Source organism: Prosopis cineraria, unplaced genomic scaffold (assembly GCF_029017545.1).
Source record: "Prosopis cineraria cultivar Desert tree isolate PC_DT_omini unplaced genomic scaffold, ASM2901754v1 PC4, whole genome shotgun sequence".
Classification (NCBI taxonomy): domain Eukaryota; kingdom Viridiplantae; phylum Streptophyta; class Magnoliopsida; order Fabales; family Fabaceae; genus Prosopis; species Prosopis cineraria.
The window spans coordinates 22895040-22920208 of NW_026555335.1; the positions used below are offsets into that span (position 1 = coordinate 22895040).

Here is a 25169-nt window from a genome sequence, read left to right on the forward strand (position 1 = left end):
CACTCCATGTGCATTTTCAAAAGATTTTCTATAAATCACACATAAATTATTGATAACTTCAAAACAAAAGAACTCATTTGCTTAAGATTTTTAGCATTTAAACTATATGATCAATCAAATTTTAGTATTTTCATAAATGAAAGACACTACATCTATAAAGGGAAAAAAGGCATGCTATTGAGTTTTCATGTTCCTTGCTTGTTTTCCTACTCTTTCCACCAAACCTACAAGTAGAGTAAAGATAATCCATTAGCCTAAACTTTAGAACCCAAGGAGTCTTGCACACAATCATGGTGTGAATTGAAAATGAATACCAATAGCAGCCTATTTGCATAATCACAAAAATAACTGCCAGTGTTTGAGCTTAAAAAAATAAATCAATTAAGTGAAACGAAAAACATAGACTATAGGATATGCCTATTAATTATAATAAGAGATATAAAGTTAAAATAGCCTTTATAACCCAAACAACAATTGCTCTCTAAACTTGAAAACAACAACTACAATTTTACGAGGAAAATAAAACCAATATTCACAAATAACTGATACCACACGCTTATACTTTGATGAATAACCAAGACAATGGCCTTAGGACACAATTGTTCCTATAATGGTTATCTTCCTTGAAAAATTTTAAATAACAGTAATTATTATTGTTAGTTTCATTAACTACAATAGTACTTATAAAACAAAACATAAAAAATAACAAAAGAAATTCAAACATGCGTGCTGTGGCTAGTGGCTATACTACAATACACCTAGCCCCTTACTTGTAAAAGCATTGTTAGGATTAAAGTAATAGCCAGGGATAAGGGGGTGAAGACACCAAAACCAAGGGGCATGTCTTCCTGATACTAGCTTTGACTAATCTTCTATAACAAATTTAATGTCTATTAGTCTAAGAAAAAGTTATCTGTAAGAGGGAGAAAGCATTTGTCCTAGGTGATGGGAGAAAACCCCACTCTTCACGATATTTATTGATAGAAGAAATCATATCTAAACTAATATATTCAAAAGCCACTAAATTAAGATTCATGGATTTAACCATTTCTAATTCCTTTTAAAGTGAGGCAGCTTCAGCCAAAAATGAGGAATAAAAATCTATCCACATTGCACCAATACAACCATCCAAAACCTAACGACTAACCGTGATCAACACATAATGTCAATACCCTAAAGTTGGAAATAAAAAATGCAAGGCAAGAGAAAAAAAACAAAAGACAACAAACTAAGAAAACCAAAGGGAAACATACCGAGGACAATAATGACCATCATCCTGACCTAATGCCATAAAGAGCCAAAAGTTTGTCTTGGGGACATAAAGAAGCCAGTCACCAAAGAACCACGATATTCCTTTCATGATCACCTAAAACACAATGAGCATATATAACATCCTAAACTTTTAATCCAGGAAATTAATTGATAATTAGAGATAAATTAGTAATTAATGGATTAATTATGGTTTTGGATAGTGGTTTAATGTTTTAGCATATTGGATTAATGTGTTTATAGGACCAAGTAATGGAATAGCAATCCAAAGTAAGTTATGTGAGCAGTGAAGAGAATTCCATTTCTATGCCACATGCCGCGACATATAATGCATGTGCCATGGCTCACAGCACAGAATGTGGATAAAGGACACGTGGCTGAAACGTGAGAAAGAGAGTGAGAAAGAGGAGGAAATGCACGAGAGAAGGAGAAGGAGTGCTATTGTGCTAGGGCATGAATTTTTAGAGCACTGGGAGTTAGTTCCAACCTATCGCTTGCCAGGTAAATTTCATACTACCCTATGCTCTTATTCTATTTAACATCCTGAATTTCAATACCAGAGTTAGTTGCTAATTAGGGGTAAATTAGTAATTAGGAGATTGATTGTGATTTGGATGTTGAGTTGATGTTTTGTGTTGTTTGCATGTTGCATTGATAGGATTGAAGGGTAGAAAGACAATCCTGGATAGAACGCGTGAGCACAAGTGAGAATTTTTTCACTATGCCATGTGTCATGACAGAAGCTGCGTGCGCTACGATGCACCATTCAAGAACCACTTAAAGCCTATGTGAATAACTTGTGAAATCAGAAAAGAGAAAGCAAGAGACGCGCTTGAAGGCAAGAGGAAGCCATCTCTACTAGGGCAAGCTATAGTAGGAGCTTGGGAGTTTACTTCGATTGATAACTTATTGGGTAAGTATCATGCAATCCCAAGCTTGAATTCTACCCTTTTTCTTTGAGTTTCATTAGTTGAGAAATTGAATCATGAGATTTTGAGATGTTTTAATTTAAAAGAAAGGGTTAAAATGGGATATCAAATACAGAACGAAGGTTTTGGACTAGTATGAAGTTGAACGGTTGAGCTTTGAGCATTTAGGCTTAAAATAGCTTGAAAGTTAGGTCAATAAGGTGAATTTAGGTGAATAAATACATTAAGAGGTTGTCATGGTTATTTGAGTTGCCTATAGGGCTAGTGACCATGAATAATAGATAAGTGAATTAAAAAGGGTTCAATTGAAATTTTATGTGTTAAAGGATTCAGTTTAGCGAAATTAATGCCCATAAAATGTGTTGGAAATCGACTAAGGGGCACTATGTTATGTAGATTGAGCACCTGTGAAGTTACTCGTGAAAATCTGTGCCCCTGGGAGCTTAGTGTGATTGGTAATCTTAGTAGTAAGGGTTAAAGGTAACTAGAGTAACCCTTTTACTTTTTTATTTGTGAAATTGTTTGCAAGTATTTTGATATAACTACATGCATTATATTGTTAACTGATAGAGTAACAATATTGTGAAAGTATATATATGCGGGTGTGTAAGTATTGATTGAAATGAACTTGAGAAGTGACACGTGCACTGACATGCATTGCATCCACGAGATATACTCTGGATTATAATAGGGAGAAATACAACTCTACCGTGAGGAGGTCCAAGAAGTCTTGATGATCCAGAGCATAGAGCTTAACTCTGCTAGGATAGACCTAAGAGAAAAAATCCTAATAATCCAGAGCATAAAGCTTGACTCCACCACGACGGACCTAAGATATTGAATGATCCATGAGGTTACCCTAGACTAGGGTAGGGGGTCATGGTCCTACTTTGTATAAGGTTAGGAAGTCCTGATGATCTAAAGTGTAGAGCTTGACTCCACCATGACAGACCTAGGACACCACCCATATGAAAATGACCTGGTCTAAGCAGTAGTATGGTGGGCCCTATTCCTTCTGACTAGATGGCTTGGTCTAGGTGTAGAGTTTACTCTACCAGGGGAAACTAGGAATGCATTGTATGAGCATAATGAGATTGATGAGAATGAATTCCTACATATGCATATGTTATTGCTTTTATCATTACTCATGCTACTTTATCGCCTGTTTATGATTTTTCTACTAACTAGTAATTGGGGTTACCTTCGAGTTATTGGGATGTAAGTCTCACTCCGTTACTTTTGAACATAGATAAAGAGAGCTTGAGAAGGCTAGGAAAGAAAGCAAGGAAAGAGTAGCCTCACTTAATAGTGGTATGACTACCTATGAGTAGACATAAATATATAAATGTGTTGATAGAGTTAAGTTCCCAACCAAGATGTATAAATGTCTGTGAATATGAGAAAGTGAGTAGTGATGTGAATCTTGCTTGTATATATATGTGATATTGTATTGTGCCGAGGGTGCCCCAATGGAAGGTATATGGGTAGGCCTAAATGCGAGACAAGCAAGTGTATGATGTTATGACTTGTTCCACCATGTATATATGTGTTCATTATGAATTAAATGTATGTTGTTTTGTGAGATAAGAACTTGACACAAATGGAGAGGTGGAGCCCCATTTGGAAGATTCAATTATATTTGTGATTATTAACCATATGGTGAGGCAGAGCCCTATATGTAAGAGTCGGAAGGTTGAAAGTAGAACAAGTCTAATTATATATGTGATTATGTGTTTCATTTGTGTTTTTGTCATATAAAACCACAAGTGTGTAGTGTGGCTTTTAGAGGCCAAAATGGGCTATTGATGTGATATATGTATATGTGATGTTAATTAGGTGTAAGTAGTCCTTTTGAACTTGGTTCAAGCCCAAAGTGGTCTAATGGGATAAGGAATAAGAATTGAGCAGTTAGGTGTAAGTTTTTGAAAGAAAAATGGCTTTTTGCACCCAGGTGTCTAATTTTAGATCGGACCCTCAGATCGAGTCCAAACTTATTCTATTAGCTAATATACGTCGTAAGCTTTGTGTGGGCACTTGAATCACTCCAATTGGACATCAGGTGTGAAAATGACACATGCCAAAAGTTCATCATTTTTGCTATCAAAATGACAATAGAGTTTCGAACAAGCACGTCGCAGCGCATGACATAGATAAAAATAAGGCAAGTTACTTTGTGCCACATGTGCCATGGCATGTGGTACACATCGTGATGCATTGCCCATTTCCAGTAGAAGTTGTTATGTTGTTGAGTCGTCTTAGCTGTGTTGGTGCTTCTGCTAGCCCTCTTATTTGAATATATGTTTTCAAAAGTCAGGATCCCATGATTTTGAAAATAAATAAAGGTCTATTACTCTAATTTTGATTTATTGATTGTGTGGTGTCGAAAGGTAAAGTATGAGTTAAGACGGGACTTTATAGTACCTGAGAACTTTACTTTTACCCTAATTTTTCTTAATTTGAAATATAGAAAAATTGAATTAGGAAGTTTTAAGGGGTTGTTTTCTTATCATTTAGTAATAAAAAGAGTCTTGAGAGTTAAACTAAGGTTTTGCCACTGATTTGGGAATTAAAGTTTGAACTTTAGAGTTATAAGCTCCATTTGAACTAAATTAAGAGTTTAGAAAAGGGTAGAAATGCATGTTTAGTATGTTGTGTTGTAGTTTGGCCATTTCAATAGCCTAAGAGTGTGTGATTATGGTGAATGGGCTAAGATGCACTTGAAGGTATAAATAAGATGATCGTGTGTGCTAAGTAGTATGACTTGGCCAGAGTTAGTGTTTTAAATTGAGTTTTAGAGCTAATTAAGGGCACTTGTCTTTATAGATTGAGTAAATTGAAGTTACTCATGGAAATCTATGAGTCAAAATGCTTTGTTGTAAATGGTAACCTTAATAAAAAAGGTCTAAGGTAACTAAATAAACTCTTCTACCTATTAGCTTGTAAAATTATATACAAGCTAGTTACAAAAGTTATTTTTACTTATATTTTTAAAATAGATAAGGTAGTTTTATTTTATTATTTGAAAATGTGCATGTATGATTTAAAATTTTATGTTCATTACATGTATAACTAGAGTGATGCATGTGTGTGTGTGTGTGTGTATATATATAAAGTGATGCATAGAATGCATATGTAGTGTTGCATATGTGTATGCATGAGAAAGCAATACCCTAGTTTAAGGTAGAGGCATGTGGCCCTACTTTGTATAAGGCTAGGAAGTCCTGGTCTAGAGTGTTTATTATCTACTAGTGGGGACTTAGGAGTGTATGAGCATTCATTTGTGATTAGAGGTAGGAGTTCACCTTGTGGAGATGTGTAGACCATAGTCCTGATGTGTGTATAATGCTTATTGCTTTAGGTACCATAGCCGATGAGCATGGTTGGGCTACTCCCTACCACTTGCAAGTGGTTGGTAGAGGCAGTATTCAATGCCCCACATATTAGTTAGGGGGAATCCATAATGCAGAGGTGGTAAAGAGGTACCAGCCCTACTTCTTCCACTAATGGTGAGCTTAGACTAACCAGAGAGGTCCTATGTATAGCCTATGGGTTTAGTCAGGAGATTTGGAGGTTTAGTGGATACTAGCATAACATATTTATTTATTAATATTTATGCATTACTTTATTAATATTTTATTTACTATGAAATGAAGCTACCCTATCCCTTGTGCATAGTTTTACCTGTTAATTGGTATTTGAGTTTATCTAGTTACTAGGACTTTTGTCTTACTCCATTACTTTGTGTTATAGTGCTAAGAGTTTGAAGAGGTCGGGAAAGGAAGCTAGAAAGGACTAGCTGTGTTCCTACAATCATAATATGCTATTCCCTAGTTTAACGAATGTATAATTTGTAAATAGTTGTTAAGTTATGCATATAGGGATATTTATTGTTTTGGGTAACTTGCTTGTATTGTTTTTTAGCATCTTAGTTGTATGTGAGACTTAGATGCTACTACAAGCAAGTGTGCAATTATAATCTTCGTGGAAACTTGCCTTAGATATATATATATATATATATATTGTATTTTGTGACCCAAGTTTATGGTACTGAAGTGGTGAGTACTTGTGTAAGGCTAAGGATAATCATTCCTTGGGCAAGACTAGAGATTTGTATATGTGGTGGTAGGTGCCACTAGTGTGTGGATTGTAATGATATGGCTATGTGTATGATAGTTCATGCAAGACTACTTACGTGAAAAGTGACATTGAGTAGTCAAAATTGGCATGTGATGTGTGATATATGCTATATTATGTATTAATCAAATGTTTATGGTCTTTTTAGACTTCATTCAAGGCCCAAAGTGATCTGATGAGGCAAGTGTTTGAATTTGAACACTTGGTGTGCTTTTTTTTTTTGTACAAAAAGTACCTTTTTGCATCCTAAGTGTTCAAATCAAGTTTGGACCATTAGATCATGTCCAAACTTGCTTTATGAGTTAGCTTATTTTCCAAGTTTCATGTGGGTGCTTAAATCATTCTAATCAAACATCATATGTGAAAATGACACATGATGGAAGTTCACATCAATAAAGCTATTGTTACAGCAAATACTAATATGCAAACTACAGCTCATGGTGTGCATGCCATAACATATGTCACAGAGTGTGACTTGCTAGCTTTGTACCGCATGCCACAACTCATGACCCTATTTTAGTAGGAATGATTACTTTACTCTTCTAAAGGTAGTGATATTGTGTGTTTATAAATGCTCCCTTAAACTCAAAACTTATATTTGTGCACTTCTAACCTTAAGTCAGGATCCTGTCTTTTCAAAATATCTTTTGTGGCTATATGATTGTGTGTTATAGTATTGTAGTGGTGGGTGTAAGTAAAGTCCGTGTTCTATAGGAGGGACTTTATAGCATCCATTATGACACAAGACATACCACGACCACAGCTCACATGTGCCCTAAAAGTAACAACCCAGTGGATGCCCACATTCAAATTTCTCCCATGGTGGCACAAATTGCCAATACCTAGGAAAGGAAATGTTGAAAAAAATGAAAGCCCACCAACTGATCCCCAACGCTGTCCCTTTGCACATATTTTTTACAAATGAAAGTCAATAGGGAAAGAAGAGGTAGCGTAGGAGTATTATTGTTCAAGTGTAATTCACTTGGACATTCTAAATTGATAAAGGTATTTGATGATACTAGTAGTAATTGATTATTAGCCCTAACTAAGCTTTTAAAACTCTTGGAGCATAATAATGTAGTGACTAGTTAGTTCCCTAGCCAAGAGTCACAGCTTGAAAGATTTCTAAGTATACCTTAATATTGGCAATGAAAAGAGAGTACTAGTAGTAACAGGCATTCTCAAGGATTAGTAAGGGAATCTATAAAACAATGATATAATGGTACTGCTTATAACTAAAGTTCTTTTAAAAAAAATTAAAACATAAGCATGTGACATCTTAACTCATCTTTTCATGAGGATATTATCTATAAAAATAAAATCTTCTTTAATTTTTGTTATCGTCAAAACTAAGGTTCAACAAGAACATCTTAGATCAATGCATTGTTATGGAAGAAGAAAATCTTTAAAGTTAAGAGATAAAATTAACCCATAATTGAGTTTAGGGTCATTTGTGAACTTTTGCATACATTTGAAGGACAAAAATAACCCTTAACCCTTATTATTATTTTTTCCCATCTTGATGTATAAATACCTGGTTGTGTTACAATATCTAGCCTAAATGAGAATATATATTTTCTCCTTCAAATATTCCACTAGTGTTGAGATGTTGTTGCCAAGTGGCAAGAGAAGGTACTTTTTGAACGGGGTGTAGTGGAATGTCTAAGAGGAAACATAAAGGAGAATGATGAGATGAATGTTCAGTTATAATAATCATGCTAAGTGAGGCAGTCATTCAATAAGATGCTTTTGTGATGAACTTTTGTACTAATATATTTTTGTAGAAAAAGGGCTAAAAATGCATAAGTTTATGAGCTAGCAGATGATGATCTGGTGGTATCTGATTGATGGAAAATCCTCTTGATATGGAATGGTGAAAATTGAATATGAATGGCTCCTCAAGGGGCAATCTAGATTTGGTTGGGTGTGAAGGTGTGTTAATTAAGGGACCATTGTGGCTTATAGAAGGGAGGATTTAATTTCCATGGTAATTGGCATTGTGCAATGCTATTCAAGCTCCATTATTTATTCAAAATGCTTTATAGCTTGATTAATTATATTAATTGTATTATTAGCCTTTTGCTTTGTTTTAGGATGTACCCACATAGATCACCAAAAAATTTTTAGGAAAATTATATGTAGGTCCTGTGAAATAGACTTATTTACTAATAAGTCCCACAAAATTTGGAAACCATAGCTAGGTTCTTTGGGACTTGAGTATAATTTGAAGTTAGGATGCAATGATAATAATATCCTATTAAATATATATTATATCAATGAAATAATTAATTTACAATTACTTTATCAGCAATTTACAAATATAATTTTAACTTTTTATAACTATAACTTCATATATCCAATAGTTAAACAATCATGTGTTATTAACAAAATTTAATATTAATTATTTATAACTACTTTATCAATAATTTACAATCATAACTTCAACTTTTTATAACTATAACTTCACATATTCAACAATTAAACTGATTAGTTTAATTATTGAGTATATAAAGTTACAGTTGTAAAAAATTAAATTTATAGTTGTAAAATACCAATGAAATAATTATAAATTATTTGAATGATATAATGTATATATGTTTAATATAGGTATTTTTTTTATCTCAATTTCAAATTACACTCAAGTCTCAATGGACCTGATTGTGGTTTCTGAATTTCATAGGACTCTAAATAAGTTTGCTCTATGGGACCCATATATAATTTTCCCAAAAAAATTTTACTTGTGCATGATAATTACAATCTAAAAACCCTAACCAAAATTATGTTTAGAAAATTTAAAATTATGTTTTGTGTGCATATGATAATTACGATCTAAAACTCCCAACAAAAATTATGTTTAGATTTAAAAAAAACAATTTTTAAAATTTAAAACCTTTCAACCTTCATTATGAACGCAATTTAAAATTCTAATTAAATGATTATTTTTCGCTACTTAATATAGCCCTTCTCTATATTGTCACTTCCTTTGGCATCATATGTTAACATCACCTTGCTATAGTCATAGGATATTTGATCCCTCAATTTTTTTTTAATTCAAGAATCTAACAAGAAAATAATAGAATCTTCTCCTTAATTAAGATGCACACATGTACTGTTAGTGGTATTACCCCATAATTTTAATAACAAAAGGAGTTTTATTATGATTAACAGGCTATTCGATTTAAGGAAAAGCCCATTAATCCTTATAGTGGGATTTTGGATTAAATTTTCCATTATGTGTACCAAAAACATTATACAATTATCCCAACATTAAACAAAGCCACACATCACCATTATTGTCATGAAATTTAAAAGCACTAAGCCTATGTTTGGGAGGCTGTTTCTGCATTTTAAGTTAATTGAGGAGGTAAAGACACTAGTGCAAGATAATAAAAAGGGAAAATGACAATTAGGTCCCAAAAGACCAATTTTATTTAAGATAAGTCCCAAAACATTCTGAAAGGCCAGTTAAGTCCCTAGGTCCTTGAGTGGCATTTTAATATAATGAGAAATGACCGAAATACCCTTATTTGGCTGATGAAAATGTGAGGTTTCTCCTTCTCTACTCTTCCCTGCCCTGTTCGTCATCCCTTCTTTCCCTGCCCTGTTCCTCGTCTCTTCTTTCCCTGCCCTGTTCATCGTCTCTTCCCTGTCTCATTGCAAGCGAGTAAAGCTTTCTGTCATCTCTTCCTGAGCTGTCCAATAAAGCTGTCTATCATCTCTATTCTAGTCCTGTTTAACATCCCTTCTCTGCCCTAAGTGATCAGTTGCTTAAGTCATTAATCTGTAATCTGTTGTGGTCATTAATCTTTGATGGATGTGATGCATTTGCCTAGCTGAAGAGTCTGATCCTCATCAACATTTACCATTTTGATTATGCAGAAATTGATTTTTCTTCAATTTTTTTCCTGAGTGTCTTAGCTGAAGGGGACTATGTAGTTTGTACAAGTGATGACATGCTCAAATGGATTTTAAGTTCGAAGTTATACATTGTACCCAATTAATCAAGTTTGCAACTTTATAACTCTATAATTTATTTTCACAATTTTATTTCTAACTTTTAATATTGAAACGTATTTATAATGTTCAAGTTATACATTATACCCAATCAATCAAGTTGTCAAGCAACTTAGATACCCAGTTTTGTAACTAGCTCGAGACAAATTTGCCACTGCTTGTCAAAATTTTGGATGAAAGAACTATTGAATTTTTAAAAAAGTTATTATTCTAGGACAACGTTCCAGTAATTTGTAATTCAGACACCAGATTTTGCAACTGTCTTATGAATAATTTGCAACTTCTTTTCAAAATTTTGGGTGGAAGAACTATTGAATTCTTAAAGTTAATATTGTAGGATAATGCTCCAGTAATTTGCAATTGAGACACCAGCTTTTACAACTTTCTTACAAATAATTTGCACCTCCTTCTCAAAATTTTGGGTGGAAGAACTATTCAATTCTTGAACTTGCAAAGCTACTAAATTATTTTAGGATATGGCTCCAGTAATTTGCAACTGACATCCCAGATTTTGCAACTTCATTACAAATAAATTGCAACTCCTTCTCAAAATTTTAGGTGGAATAACTTTTGAATTCTTGAACTTACAAAGCTATCAAATTATTTTAGGATAACGCTCCAGTAATTTGCAACTGACATACCAAATTTTGCAACTTTATTACGAATAATTTGCAACTCCTTCTCAAAATTTTGAGTGGAATAACTTTGAATTCTTGAACTTGCAAAGCTACCAAATTATTTTAGGATATGGCTCCAGTAATTTGCAACTAATATACTAAATTTTGCAACTTCCTTACGAATAATTTGCAACTCATTCTCAAAATTTTGGGTGGAATAGCTTTTAAATTCTTGAACTTGCAAAGCTACCAAATTATTTTAGGATATGACTCCAGTAATTTGCAACTAACATACTAAATATTGCAACTTCCTTACGAATAATTTGCAACTCATTCTCGAAATTTTGGATGGAATAACTTTTGAATTCTTAAACTTGCAAAGCTACCAAATTATTTTAGGACATGGCTCCAGTAATTTGCAATTGACATACCAAATTTTGCAACTGCCTTACAAATAATTTGCAACCTCTGTTCGAAATTTTAAAACAACACACTTTTAGTGATTACAAAAGATATGAACTGTACATATAAGTTGCATGTATTAATTCATCTAATGCATCTGCACATATCAGTTGTCCACATACACAAAAGCATGAACTTGAATTTATAAAAGAGGGTTGCTATGTATCAAAAAACCCCAATACTATCAATATATATATGTATAAAAACCTATATATGTTAACCAAATCTAACTTGATCTAAAACTACCCATCTATGTATATCACCTAAATCCAAGTTCATGTGGTAACCCATTTACAATAACATCAACTTGGATTTAGATTTCTACACCTCTTCCGTGTACGGTCTGCTTCATGACAATGAGAACAATGATAAACCTTCTTCTGCTGATATTGAGACTCAATCCTCACATGACGAGGTCTGCTAGCTGATCGAGATGTTCTAGGAGGTAGCAAAAAGGTTTGGCTTATGAGCTTAGATACTGTCAATGCATTTGGCTTTGACATCTCATGGGTCTCAATATGATGCATAGTGTCATTGTATATTTTCTCCTATGAACTACGAAGATAACATGCATAGTGCAACACTATACTTGTAGATTGCTTGTCTACAATCATCAGCACTCGCAAAAATCTGCTCAGGTCCTACTAGTAAATCTTTCCACTTTGTTGCATTCAGCTTAGGCATTAGTGTTGGGATACTTTGTATTGCACATGGTAGAACTTCAAGATCTTGTGTAGCATGTGAATTCTCAGCTGAACATTTTGCTCTGCATTTTCATTCAAATCATGTTTATTACTACCATCTATATTCATATTAACATAATATTAATTATGCAACTATTAAAAAAACTTACCCATCAATTGAATCTCTTGTTGCCTCTGTACTTTGCTATATCTTCCCAATGATTTACACATGAGCAAAATTATCATTCAATTTCATTAATTGATTTATCCCTTCATCATCTTTAAGGTCTAAAAGAGCATTGCAATCAAACTTGACTGTGTACTTCAACTCTATTCCATTTAAATCACAATTCAAGCATGATGAAATCAATCTAACAAGTCCTTCAAGAGACATTCCTTCTCTAATCATTCTTCCATTACAACTCCCCCCATCATAATGCATTGTCCTATGCATATCTTTTACAATATCTCCACTAAAATGAACAAAAAATTTTCTTTAAACAACTACTTTCATCGTACCCAATAATATCAACCTACAAGAAACAAAATAAAATGTAATAATATATCACTTAAAAATAAGTTACTTTTGACATAAGTGATTTTCGCATCAGTTAAACAGTGACAGCGTTCCATCTTAAAATATGGACACTTGATAGTAATTTCTTACACTTTCAGTTGCAAAATGTCGAATCTTCATGCCAAATATTTAGAAACGTGAAATAAAAAAAATCTTTCATGTTCAGTTGCAGAAAACCGTTCCATCTTTTTCCTTATGAAAGCCATTTTGCAAGAAATCAAACCTTCATGGAGTAAACCTTTTTGTTTAGATGCAAGGATTTGCAAAAAAAAAAAAAAAACTGTCTGCACGTACCAGCACAACTCCTTAAGCTTCCTTGAGTCAATAATTAAGGCAACTCACCTCTTCCAAGCATAACTCTATTTCAGGAATGGGTATTCTTCAACGTACAGCTCCACCGCTTCCATGTAGCTCTCATCAATGGCGGGAGAGAGATAAATCGGGAGGGAAATGTTGGAGCTAATGAGTGTACATGTTATATTTACTCATAGGGGCATTTTCGTCATTTCATTTGTAATTCTGATTGGGAAAAAACAGCATGGACTTGATTGACCTTTTAGAATTAGTTGGGACTTAACTGGTATAAAATTGATATTTTGGGACTTGATTGTCATTTTCCCTAATAAAAAAGCCCTACTTTAATAAAATTGAATCATTGACAGCCTTATTCAATGCAAATAGGAAACTACAAAAGAAATGGGATTATTGTAAGATAATCGAACTATACGTTATCGTCAGCATACTCAATCAAAACCAAAACGATACTAACATATAACTTGAAGCAAACAAGCCGTGTCAGCATAGAGAGCCTTGTCTAGATCAGCAATAAGATCATTACCATCCTCGATCCCCACAGAAATGCGCACAAGATCTTCAGTTAAACCTATGGCCAGACGAGTTTCTATAGGCACGTCTGAATGGGACGAATACCATGGCAAGCATATGCTGGACCTCACACCACCTTACAATAACAAAATTCAAAAGTTTAATAAATTAAGAGAGAATGATAGAAAAGTTTCAAAAGAAGGAATTTATGACAGTTATGTCACTCACAAAATTTTTGAAAATAAATTACATATTGATTTAGGGAATTGCAAACAGGAATTCCAATTATAAAATAAGAGTTACGTTAGAATTCAAATGTCTTATTTGCGATCAAAATTATTGACTTTATAACTGTTTCAATTGATATATATTTGCAAGTTATTTAAAAATTTTATCAGGAATCTAATTGTCACTAATTCTCTCTTTTACAACCTAATATTATTCTCCCATAAACTAATTACAAGGTTATCCTTTGATACACTCACATGGGGAAAGGAATATTAAACCAATAATGTTATAAACTAGAAAGATCACATGGTCAGTCCATAAGAAAAAATATTGTCTATCTCATCTTATTTTTAAGTCGCTTTTAATTTATTTTAATAAAACTAGAAAAACCCTTAAAGCTTACTAACTCTCGCTAAAAATTTAAAATGTTTCTAACTTTGCCCCTAATAAATGACCATGCTTTAATAGAGTACTCTCTCACCAAAATTTAATTAGGGGTAAAAGGAAAAATTTGTGATAAAAAGTGAATGACAAGCTTTTACAATTAGCACCAAGAAAATTATTCTCTTTCTATCTTATAAATGAAACTAAAGAGAGTATAAGTTTGACACACTAACTACTAAATTCATTGTCAGCAACGATTCTCAATCACACCACCATCTTACCATTTTGATAAATTGACTCAGTTGATAGGCAAGTCACTTAGTTTAGAATACATGCAAATGATAACAATTTACATAACTATGTATATATATTTCCAAAAATATATTTACCAAAACTGACAGTCAAGCTGAAGTATTTGGTCGTTTCGGCAATATGCTTTGAGAGTGCTGGTGAGCCTGTCGAGAAGCTAAGCACAGATCCTGCCCCCTTAGCCTACGAAACAAAAACCCAGACAATGCACAAAATTATTATTTCATGCATATCAGCAAAAATGTTGAATTTCAATTAGCAAAAGCATACTTGAGAGTAATGCAGGTCATGTCCAGAATGACCAGGAAAACCAACATAGTTCACTTTCTTTACTCGATGATGGGAGGCAAGAAACTCAGCAATCTTCTGGGCTATTAGCCTACAAAATAAGTTTACTCTAACTTACTATTATTGTTTTTTAAAAAATAAATAATTACAATGGCAAGGAAGTCAAGCTTGATTGGTAGGAATGAGAAGCGATCATCTGGAAACATGGAGAGAATAGAATTTTTTTTTCCTTCTCCAATCAAACCAATCTGCCTACTCGACTTCTTATATTGACAGTGAGTGGTGTATCTATTCTAATGATACTAATGTTCCGTACCATTATGGAAGAAGATTCAAGTAATGTATGCACTTCCTCGGGAATAAAAAAATCAATCAGGTGAATCGTGAGGGATACTATATTTTAAAACTCGACTTTAAGCTTAACTTTATTCAATGTGAAACTTTTCACATCAGCTTAACATCCCATAATTGGACAACTTAACACTAAGCACTTTGTAAAATTATATAACGATCCAACATGAATATATATATATATATATATATAAACATATATTATCTATGGGACAGGACTCAAGAGGTCCAATTAAGTGTTTGAATAAAATATCGCACCTAAGCTTTAAGGTGAGTAAATTGGAGTTGAAACTAGCTATCAGAAAATTAGAAGGCACCTGTTGCTTCTCAACTCGTAGGGCCAATGTTTTGATTCCTTCCAGACAGAGCCAACAGTCAAATGGAGCTAAGCCTGAACCCACTGCATTTTGTAATAAATACAATTCTTCTGCCAACCTTTACCCAATGCAAATATAGGAAATAGTTGATGAAACATATATAATTGAGTGTAATGAAAAATATAATAACTAGTGGCTTAGAGGTTGCTATGCTCGAAACAAACAGAAAACAATGTAAGAAAGAGCGAGAAAATTATTTCATTCTTCACAATACAAACGATATATATCAGGCACATAAAATGTTATGCATCACATACGCTAGCAAAGCTTGCCATAGGCTTGAAATTTAGTTCACAAATTTCCTAAAATAATTAACAGATTGGGAAAAAGTGGCTAATAAACAAATCAATATCTTCAACATCTTTAATGTTTGAGACACAGAGAATAAGAGCTGCAACCTTTTGTTTTTCACAGCAAGGACGCCAGCCATGGTATTATTATGTCCAGCAATAAATTTGCTAGCTGAATGCATCACAATATCTAGAGAAAAAAAAAAGGGGGAAAAAACAATAGTAGCTGTCATTTAATAGGAATTTCTTTTGGCATTTTTTTACGAGCAACTCGCGGGATGTTCTAAACAATTTTGAGTGGGGAGGGGGAGTTTAAAATATTGTTTTTCCTTGAAAAGTTATTTCAATTCCCATGCACAATAAATCAAAAGAAGTTAGGTAGTATTTAGATTGATTTATTTGAATTTAAATTTTATGTTTAAAATCTAATTTAAAATGTCATTTAAAATCCAAGTATATTTAAAATCATTTATTTATATAGCATAAAAAGATATAAGAGAAACAAACTGGGATTTCAAGTAGAAATAAAATATTGAGAGTGACAAGTTTAACTCTATTTTTTAAACATAAAAAGATGAGAATAAAAGATAATAGTAAAGGAGAGAGTAACAAAAGCATTAGTAGTAAAAACACGAAGAAAATGAGAAAATTAAAGTAGCTGAAATTTTAAATCACTAGAATATAGAGAAAACTTAAAATTACAAAGCAATTATATAATAAAAATAGATATCCAAATCCATGAATTTTTATGTATCGAAGTAGTGAATTTTGTTCAAATCCAATTCAGATTATCATACATGTAAGTGCAACAATTAAGAGACCAAATGTTCACCTTAAGACCTTTTTAAGTACTACTTATTGCTAGTTCATGTTATTATGAACTTGTTAAATATGATTACAGTTCATTATCTTGCAATAGTGATATGAATACCTGCTCCAAGTTCTAATGGCTGACTTAACACAGGAGACATTATGCTATTGTCTACCATTACAAGAGCACCATGTGCATAAGCCATCTCTGATATTTTCTGGCAATAAATCAAGAAAATGACAGAAATTTTATAACATTTGAGTTAAAGCATTTAAAGGAATTCCATATTACCTGTTCATATATCATAAATATCACATAAGGACGGGACATTGCAGGGACTAGATAAGAACTTTAAAAATTATCTACTAACAATGGACCTTTAATAAATTATATTCGTATAAGAATATATATATATATATATATATAAAAGAGATACATTAATGCAATCAATACTAAAATGCAATAGTGTGACGTACAATTAATTGTACAAGCTACCATTGGGTGGTTGAATATTGGGAAAATTGCATGCAAATATTGTTGAAATATGTTATTCACACATAAGTTAAGGACTAATAAAAAGTTATTATTCAAGAAAAAATAAATTCATGTTTTTATTTTAACAACAATTAATTCTTTATTAAATCTTATTTACGAATATCATTCTTTAGCAGTCCTGGTGTGTGATTTTCCCTTGTATATTATAGTGATAGGCTAGGACACATATATACACTTAAATAACAATGAATTTTTCTTTATCATATTCAAGAGTTTATTTTGTCACTATATTGAGAATATATAATTACATCATGGACAAGTACTGACAAACGGGAAAATCCAAGAAACTTGTTTGGATAGAAGATCAATAACTGCATATATAGTTTACTCAGAATAATGAGTAAAATTTGAACCTCTCAAACTGTTTACTGTAACAAAAGCAATCATTTGGACTTGCTCGAAACAATAAAAACAACTTACTCGAATATCAGATATCTTTTGCTGAGGATTGGTGGGACTCTCAAGCCAAACCAACTTAGTCTTATGTCCAACAGCTGAGGCCACCGTCTCCAAATCACTCGTATTTACTTGTCTGTGCATGCAAGCATTATAACCTCATCAATGGGGAAAGCTATACACACATCTCATTAGAACCAATCCAACAATAATGTTTACTCCACAGGAAAAAAATGTCACGAAATATGAAAATCCACGTTTACTTCACTATAACTCCAGAATTTGGAATCACTTGGGAAAGAAGTCTATCTGAACCACCGTAGAGATCATCTCCAGTAACAATTTCTTCACCTACACATTTAGAATGTATATAAGTAAAAATGAAAATAAAAGCAATCATTTCAACTACTTAATCTGAAATGAAAATTAAGCACAAGACAATATGCACCAATTGTTTTTGTTAACTGTTACTCCTTTTATCCTATTTATAAGGGGCTTCCAACATATTTTTACTAAAATTAGAAAAAAATTTAAAACTCATTAACTCTATTTAGAAATTTAATAATTTTTCAATTTTGCCCCTTACTAAATATACATACTTTAACATATTTTCTCTCTCTAACATGTAATAGGGTCAAATGGGAAAATTTGAGATGAAAATTTAATAAAATAACTTATAAATATGACCTAAAAAGATCTTCTTTCTATACTCTATAAATAAGATCAAAGGAAATAAATATATTGTTATATGGATAAAAGAGTAAATTGACCTCTAAATTATTGGTTCATAAATGTTTGGAACCCTAAACTCATTTTTTATGTAATATTCTGCTTCAACTTTTGAAAATAGTACAATTTGATCTCTACTGTTAATAAAAGTTAACTTTGACTATTAGTTGATTAGAACATAACAAATAAAAAATTTACAATAAAAGACCCAAAAATTACAAAAAGGCCAAGAAAAATTTATTGGTCCTTTTTTATAATTTTTGAGCTTATTTTCTAGTCAACTAATGATAATTTAACGGCCAATTTTCTCTTTTAATCTTGTTATATTTATGTGAAGAAAATAAAATTATATGAATTTCATTTGTTAAAATTTATCAATAAAAATATAACATATAACCACAACCAGTTAAGATTATAATATTAGACCTTAACAAATAATTAAATTATCTGGATGTCATCTCAAACATAGTGTTAGGATTTGTTATCAATATTTAAAGAAAACTTAACAATTTTGGTTGCCTTGAATGTGGATAATAACTGATCATGTCCTCTTTATATAATCTGTCACAATCAGAGGCTTTTGCGAACTCTTCAGCAAAGCTCTTTAGTCTCATGTGTCCTTGCTTATGATATAGATTCCTTAATTTCTTGTTTTAATTTGCTTCTATTTCATTTGTTATTGATACAATTAGGTTTTTTTCACCTAGGCTTAGCTTAGTGACCTATATTATTGTAAATTTCTTTTTTATCTTTTTAATAAATTTGATATTTTTATCAAAAAATAGGACTAACTGTACATAATTTGGGGGGTTTATTTTTTTAATTATTCCGTAAAACCATTATGATGCCGTACTATCTCACTATTAGTAGGAGGCTTTTGTTAGTCTAGAAACACTGAACACTTGTCTCCCATATTCTTTCTTCTCATGCTGACTCAAACACATGTCATCAACTCCCTTGCCAGGTGAATGGTGCGCACTAAACCCACAAATTCCTCAATTTGTAACATATTAAATATTGGGAACATATCATTCAAGTGTAACAAAGACAATTCAATATCAAACAAGAACAAAAACTTTTTAAAATATTACTACACGACTAAGGGACTAATTTAAAAATAATTTTAGATAAAAAATTTATAATACCCTTATTTTTTATTTTTTTAATTTATCAATTAGTGAATAATTTTTTGTTAAATGTGAATTAATACTTGTTAATTAATGGATGGCTACTTGTTGAAACATAATCTAACTTGTCTTCCTACAATTAAACTTTTTCATATTCTTGAACTTGTCAATTAATATAATGAATGGGTACTTGTTAATTAATAAATAATTTCTTACTAATGAATTGCTACTTGTTAAAATATGATAGACACTACTTGTCCCTTCCCATAACTAAGTTCTTTCAGATTCTACAACTTGCCAATTAATTAACGAATGATTTTTTATTAAATACTAATGGATACTTATTAATAAATGAACGACTACTTTTCATCAATTAAAAAGAAAAGCAAGGGTATTATATATTATTTTCCTATTGAAATTATTTTCAAACTAGTCCCTACAATTATATTTCAAAATTATTTGATTCTTATTTGATATTAAATCACCTTAGCAATTTTTGAATGATATTTTCCCTTAAATATTTATACAGATACACATTAATTGACCCAAAAAAAATAATTTATTTTATTAATAATTTTCTTTTGAACTACTTTATGCACATATGCTTCCAATCTTGCTGTATGTTTTACAAGTTGACAAAGATGAGGAAATCTACCTGATCGAACAAGCTGACAAACAGCACTCAAAGCAACCATTCCACTGCTAAAGCAAAAGGCTCGATCTGCTTTGTCAAGCTTGGCTAGTAACCTTAGAATATATCACAAAATAATTAATTAAGCTAATTAAAACAAGATGGAAGGAAGAAATATATATAAACAAAATTCAAGAGAACAAATTAAATCAGATCAAACCTTTCCAAAGCATCTCGGGTAGGGTTTGCACTTCTACTATAGTTATAATGACCAGCATCTGTTGCAGAAGGCTGCATGCAAAAAAAAAAAAAAGTACAATACGAAAATATATGAGAGACTGACAATAAAGTCCCAAAATAAAAAAATTTATTATAGTTAATTTCTCAACAAAATTTTTTAAAAAATAAGTTGTAAATATTAATTCAAACAAATCAATTATAAATTGAGATTTATATTTAAAATTTAAATGTCTTATTTTCAATTAAAGGTCTTGAATTTTCAACTATTTAAAAATTTACAACTACTTTTTTAAAAATTTTGTGGAGAATCTAACTGTCATAAATTTACTATTATGTAACTTTAATGTCATTCTCCCAAAAAATATCATGAAATATTAGTAGTGGTACTAAATACACTAAAGAGATCAGCAAGTATAGATCAATTTTTCACCATTTGAAAAGTAGCAGTTTGGTAAATTGGCGTGCTAGTTGCTCCATAAGGATCAAGCCCACCATCGAAATTCACTAACACTGTAGAAGACTAGGCTCCCAAGTATGTTCATCTGCAGATATAGAAGCTAAAACTATTTACATATAAAATAAAAAGAAAAATTATAAACGAGGACCTCCAAATATCGCAAATTTTAGGATCATAGTCATTTTCTTAATTTTAAAAATAATATTTTTGACTAAATATTTGTGTTTGAAATGCCAACTAAAAATTTTGGAGTGCTAAAATCATTTTAGTTGGGTTGTAAATTTAGTTAAATGAAGTTATGAAATGACTTTATTTGAGTAACATTTTGTACTCTCAGATTTGCAATTGATCAACTTATATCACTAGTGTTAAAATCATTTTAACTGGGTTGGAAATTTATTTAAAGGAGTTATAAAATTACTTTATTTGATTGGGAAATATTTATACTCCCATTTATAATTGAATAACTTAAAATTTAAACCGCTGGAATCACTTTAATTGAGTTAAAAATTTATTGAAATAAGTTATAAAAACTTTATTTGAGTTGATACATATACACACACAATATACACAAGCTCAAACCTCTTTGCATTGCTATCCACTGCCCAGCTTGTCATCCTCACTATGGATTGAACAATTTTGTCTGAAGCCCTTTGAATGGTTTGACAAAATGGCAACTTGTTAAATCCCAAGCTAGTGCACTCTTTCCATTACTCTTGCTCTAAAAAAACAATATAATAATGAGAAACGTAAACATTATGCACGCAGCCTACGATGGGAATCTGATTTTACCACGGTCCTGTTTGTCCTATTCGTTTGGTAAGTACAAAAATTAAAGATCCTATGGATTAATTTATCAATATATAATCAAAGATAGAATATAATATATTATTTCTGTAACTTAATTTACCATAAACTAGCTTTCAATTTCATTTTCTTCAAATGAAAACTTGGTAGCAAAACTACATAGAAGAGAGAGAGAGAGAGTTATTGGATGGAAGTCTTGGGGCCTATTTAGATACTCATTCGAAATCAATTCTGGGATTAAAATTATGATTTTGTAAAAATTTATTTAAACACTCTCATTTTACAAGGCTTGGGAAACTCCATTTTAGAGAAGTTGAAATTTCTTTCATTTATAAAACTTCATTTGGCTCCTTTTCTTTATATAATTTAATTGCACATTCAAAATTGATTCTCAAGAAATCATCCAAACATATTCAATTTATCAAAATCAATTTTTAAAAATTTATCCAAACATCATCACATTTTAATAATTAATTTTTTCTATAATTAATTTTTCCTAATTAAAATCCAAACACTAAGTGTTGACAAAATTGAGTTTGGTGATTGGAATCGAGGATGCAAACTTGATTTCTGGTAGAATTAAAGTTTTTTTTAGTGTGATTTGTGTTTGGATGTAATTTCTTTAAAAATAACACTTACTGTATCCTAAATTATAATATACTTTTAAATAAAATCTTACATATTAATAAACTTTATTAATATATAATAACTTTTTTTTCATAACAAAAGTATAAACATAAAAAAACCTTCATTCAATATATTAAAAAGAGAAAGTGACAGAAATTAAATAGTGATAGAGAGAGTAATGTTAGAATAAATATATTTAATAAATTTTAAATTTTTCAAATATATTGTATTTTAAAGCACGACCTCTCTTTTAAAAATGTCTTAATTAATAAAAAAAAAGAAAAATGTCTGAATAATTTTGAGCAGAACAAAAGCATGTTTGGATACATACTAGTAATAGCAGCAGCAATAAAAGTAGCAGAAGGAGGAGCAGCAAAAGCAGCAATAACAAAAGTAGTATTGTTGTTATCATACACTGGAGATTAATACCGACCGGAGTAATGAAAGGGCTGAGAAACATTGAAGCCAATGCCATCATTGAAGATCAAGAGAGAGCTATATAGGTTTGCTTTTGCTCTTCGAGCTATATATATCACACTCTCTTTAGTACCACTTTCTTTCTTTTTTTGGGAATAAAAAACATGCATGCACATATCACGCACCTTTTTTCTTTTTTGGGGAAATAACAGCCGCCATAAAGATAGAGAATGGTACGAACATCACTCACTTTCAAGCATTAACTAGCCATAATTCCTTCGCGTGCCGAACGCGAGTGGCACGCAGAACGATCCCTCGTTTTGAATTCCAAGCAGTATCCAAGCTTAATGTCACGGGCTGAGAGTCTGGCACAGCACACGACGCCCGTACGACGTCTTGGAGGACCTCATAATCCTCAGGACAAGTCTTACCACATACGAATCACACTGGTTTCGCCCTGCTATGGACTCATCAGGGAGGCAGCACTAGCCCCTGACCAGTTGTGCACTTAGCCCGAAGAGTGAGGCAAGAACACCCCCAATGCTAATGTCGCCCCCTTTACCCATATTGTGCGAGGCTAACCAGCGGATCGTTCATTACATTGGTCTTTACACGGTTACGGAGATATCATCCATGACATTCTCCCACACCCAATCTAGCACGCCCTCGTACTAGGGGAGAAAGACTCCGCCCAAGGATCGTATGTACAGTACTGCCACAAACACATCAGCTTACTGCTGAGTGGCCACCCGAGTCCTGCACTCTTCGGACCCACTCGCACCCGCGAGCCAACAGAAGTGGAGTCGACAACGGCCAACCTTCCCCCCCAAGTCCCCACTTTTGGACCCACCTACTCGGAGGCCTTTCTGGAGTAGTGTCGAGGTCGATCAGTCCCAACGTAGGACCCACAGGCACATAACAGTAAAGTACGTCCTGGTCTGATACCACTCTGTCATGGGCTGAGAGTCTGGCGCAGCACACGGCGCCCGTGCGGCGTCCTGGAGGACCCCATAATCCTCAGGACAAGCCTTATCACATACGAATCATACTGGTTTCGCCCTGCCATGGGCTCATCAGGGAGGCGGCACTAGCCCCCGACCAATTGTGCACTCAGCCCGAAAACTGAGGCAGAACATTCCCAATGCCAATGTCGCCCCCTTTACCCATATTATGGGAGGACTAACCAGCAGATCGTTCATTACATTGGTCTTTACACGATCATGGAATATCATATGTGACATTAAGCTGAGCCACACTGGTTCGATCCTCTTCTCATTCATTTTCGCTTTTTCTTTGGTTAACAAATTTTTATTGGTATTCAAAATTCAGATAAAAACATGCTCCCCTCATTTAAAAATATAAAAAATTTTTAATCAAATCTTATCATTAAAAAATAATTATTTATTTTTAAATTAACTTTATTTTTTCATATTTATTCTTATTAAATACGCTATAATAAATATAAAATCACTATCAACAGGGACACTTTAAAAAAAAATAATAATTATATTTTGAAAGACTAAAAATACCTTATATTTTTTAACATCTAATTTTTTTAAAAATATTTTATATTTTTAAATGGAAGAAGTATTATTTATAAAGATAGATGAAATAAAATAAATGGAAGCAGATCTCCTCATAATCCTTCCCCACAGTGTCCCTCCGCGGCTCCTTCTTTTTCCTTTTCTATTTTTTAAGCTCCGAAATAAGATAATTTAACTCCCTCAGAGAGTTTAACCAAGTGCCACATAATAAAATAAACAAATAATTTTAAATTATAAAAACTTAACATGCATAATATAATTACAATAAAATAAATGAATAAAAACTTTATTTATAAAATTTTTAAGTAATGGTATACGACTGTGAAATGTATATGTCAAATTTTAATAGTTTAAATTTATTTATTTTTTATGTGATAAGTATTTTATAAAACAATTAAATTTATTGGTCAAAAAATAATTAAATCCAGATCATTCATTTTATTATTTAAAGGTGTAGATAAGATGAGGAGAAGAAAAGGAGAAAGTGGACTATGCCAGGATCCAGACCCTAAAAAGAATAATTCAAATTTAATTATCTTTTATCATATAATTATCATATAAATAAATAAATTTAAATTGTTAAAAGTTGTATATTGTTATTAAATTTTTTTATAAATTAAATTATTTATTTATTTAAATTATTGTAGTTATACATTATGCAAGTTAAATTTTAACAATTTATAATTATTTGTTTGTTTTATTGAGAGACATTTATTTCAATTAATTAAAAAAATTTAAATCAATTTTTTATAATCTCAAGTTAAATCAAATCTTAAAAAAATTAAATAAATATGATAAAAATATCCCAAGCCAAACCCCACCGCATCTTACACAGCTGGAACTAGCTAGCGCTGAAAATGGTACACAAATTTTCAGGTCACTTCAAAGCATAATTTGCTTTCAAAGGTGGATGCAGCTGGCGTTTTGGATTTCGAGCCCCACTACCACCAACAGGATAACTAGTTTGCCTCATAAGCACGTTCAAGCATTCATGCTTCCCAAGTGCCCATATTCCCTACACTTGCAATCCTTCGCCGAAGGTTGAGAATTCATACGGGTTGGATTTATTTGGGTTTCAAATAAATTCGAAT

The 25169-nt window shown here is 32.0% G+C and overlaps 1 pseudogene; it reads right to left on the reverse strand.

The window, feature by feature from the left end:
• Nucleotides 1-13449: 13449 nt before the first annotated feature.
• On the reverse strand, nucleotides 13450-23814 carry LOC129308921 (cystathionine beta-lyase, chloroplastic-like; annotated as a pseudogene).
• Between the last annotated feature and the right edge of the window lie 1355 nt (nucleotides 23815-25169).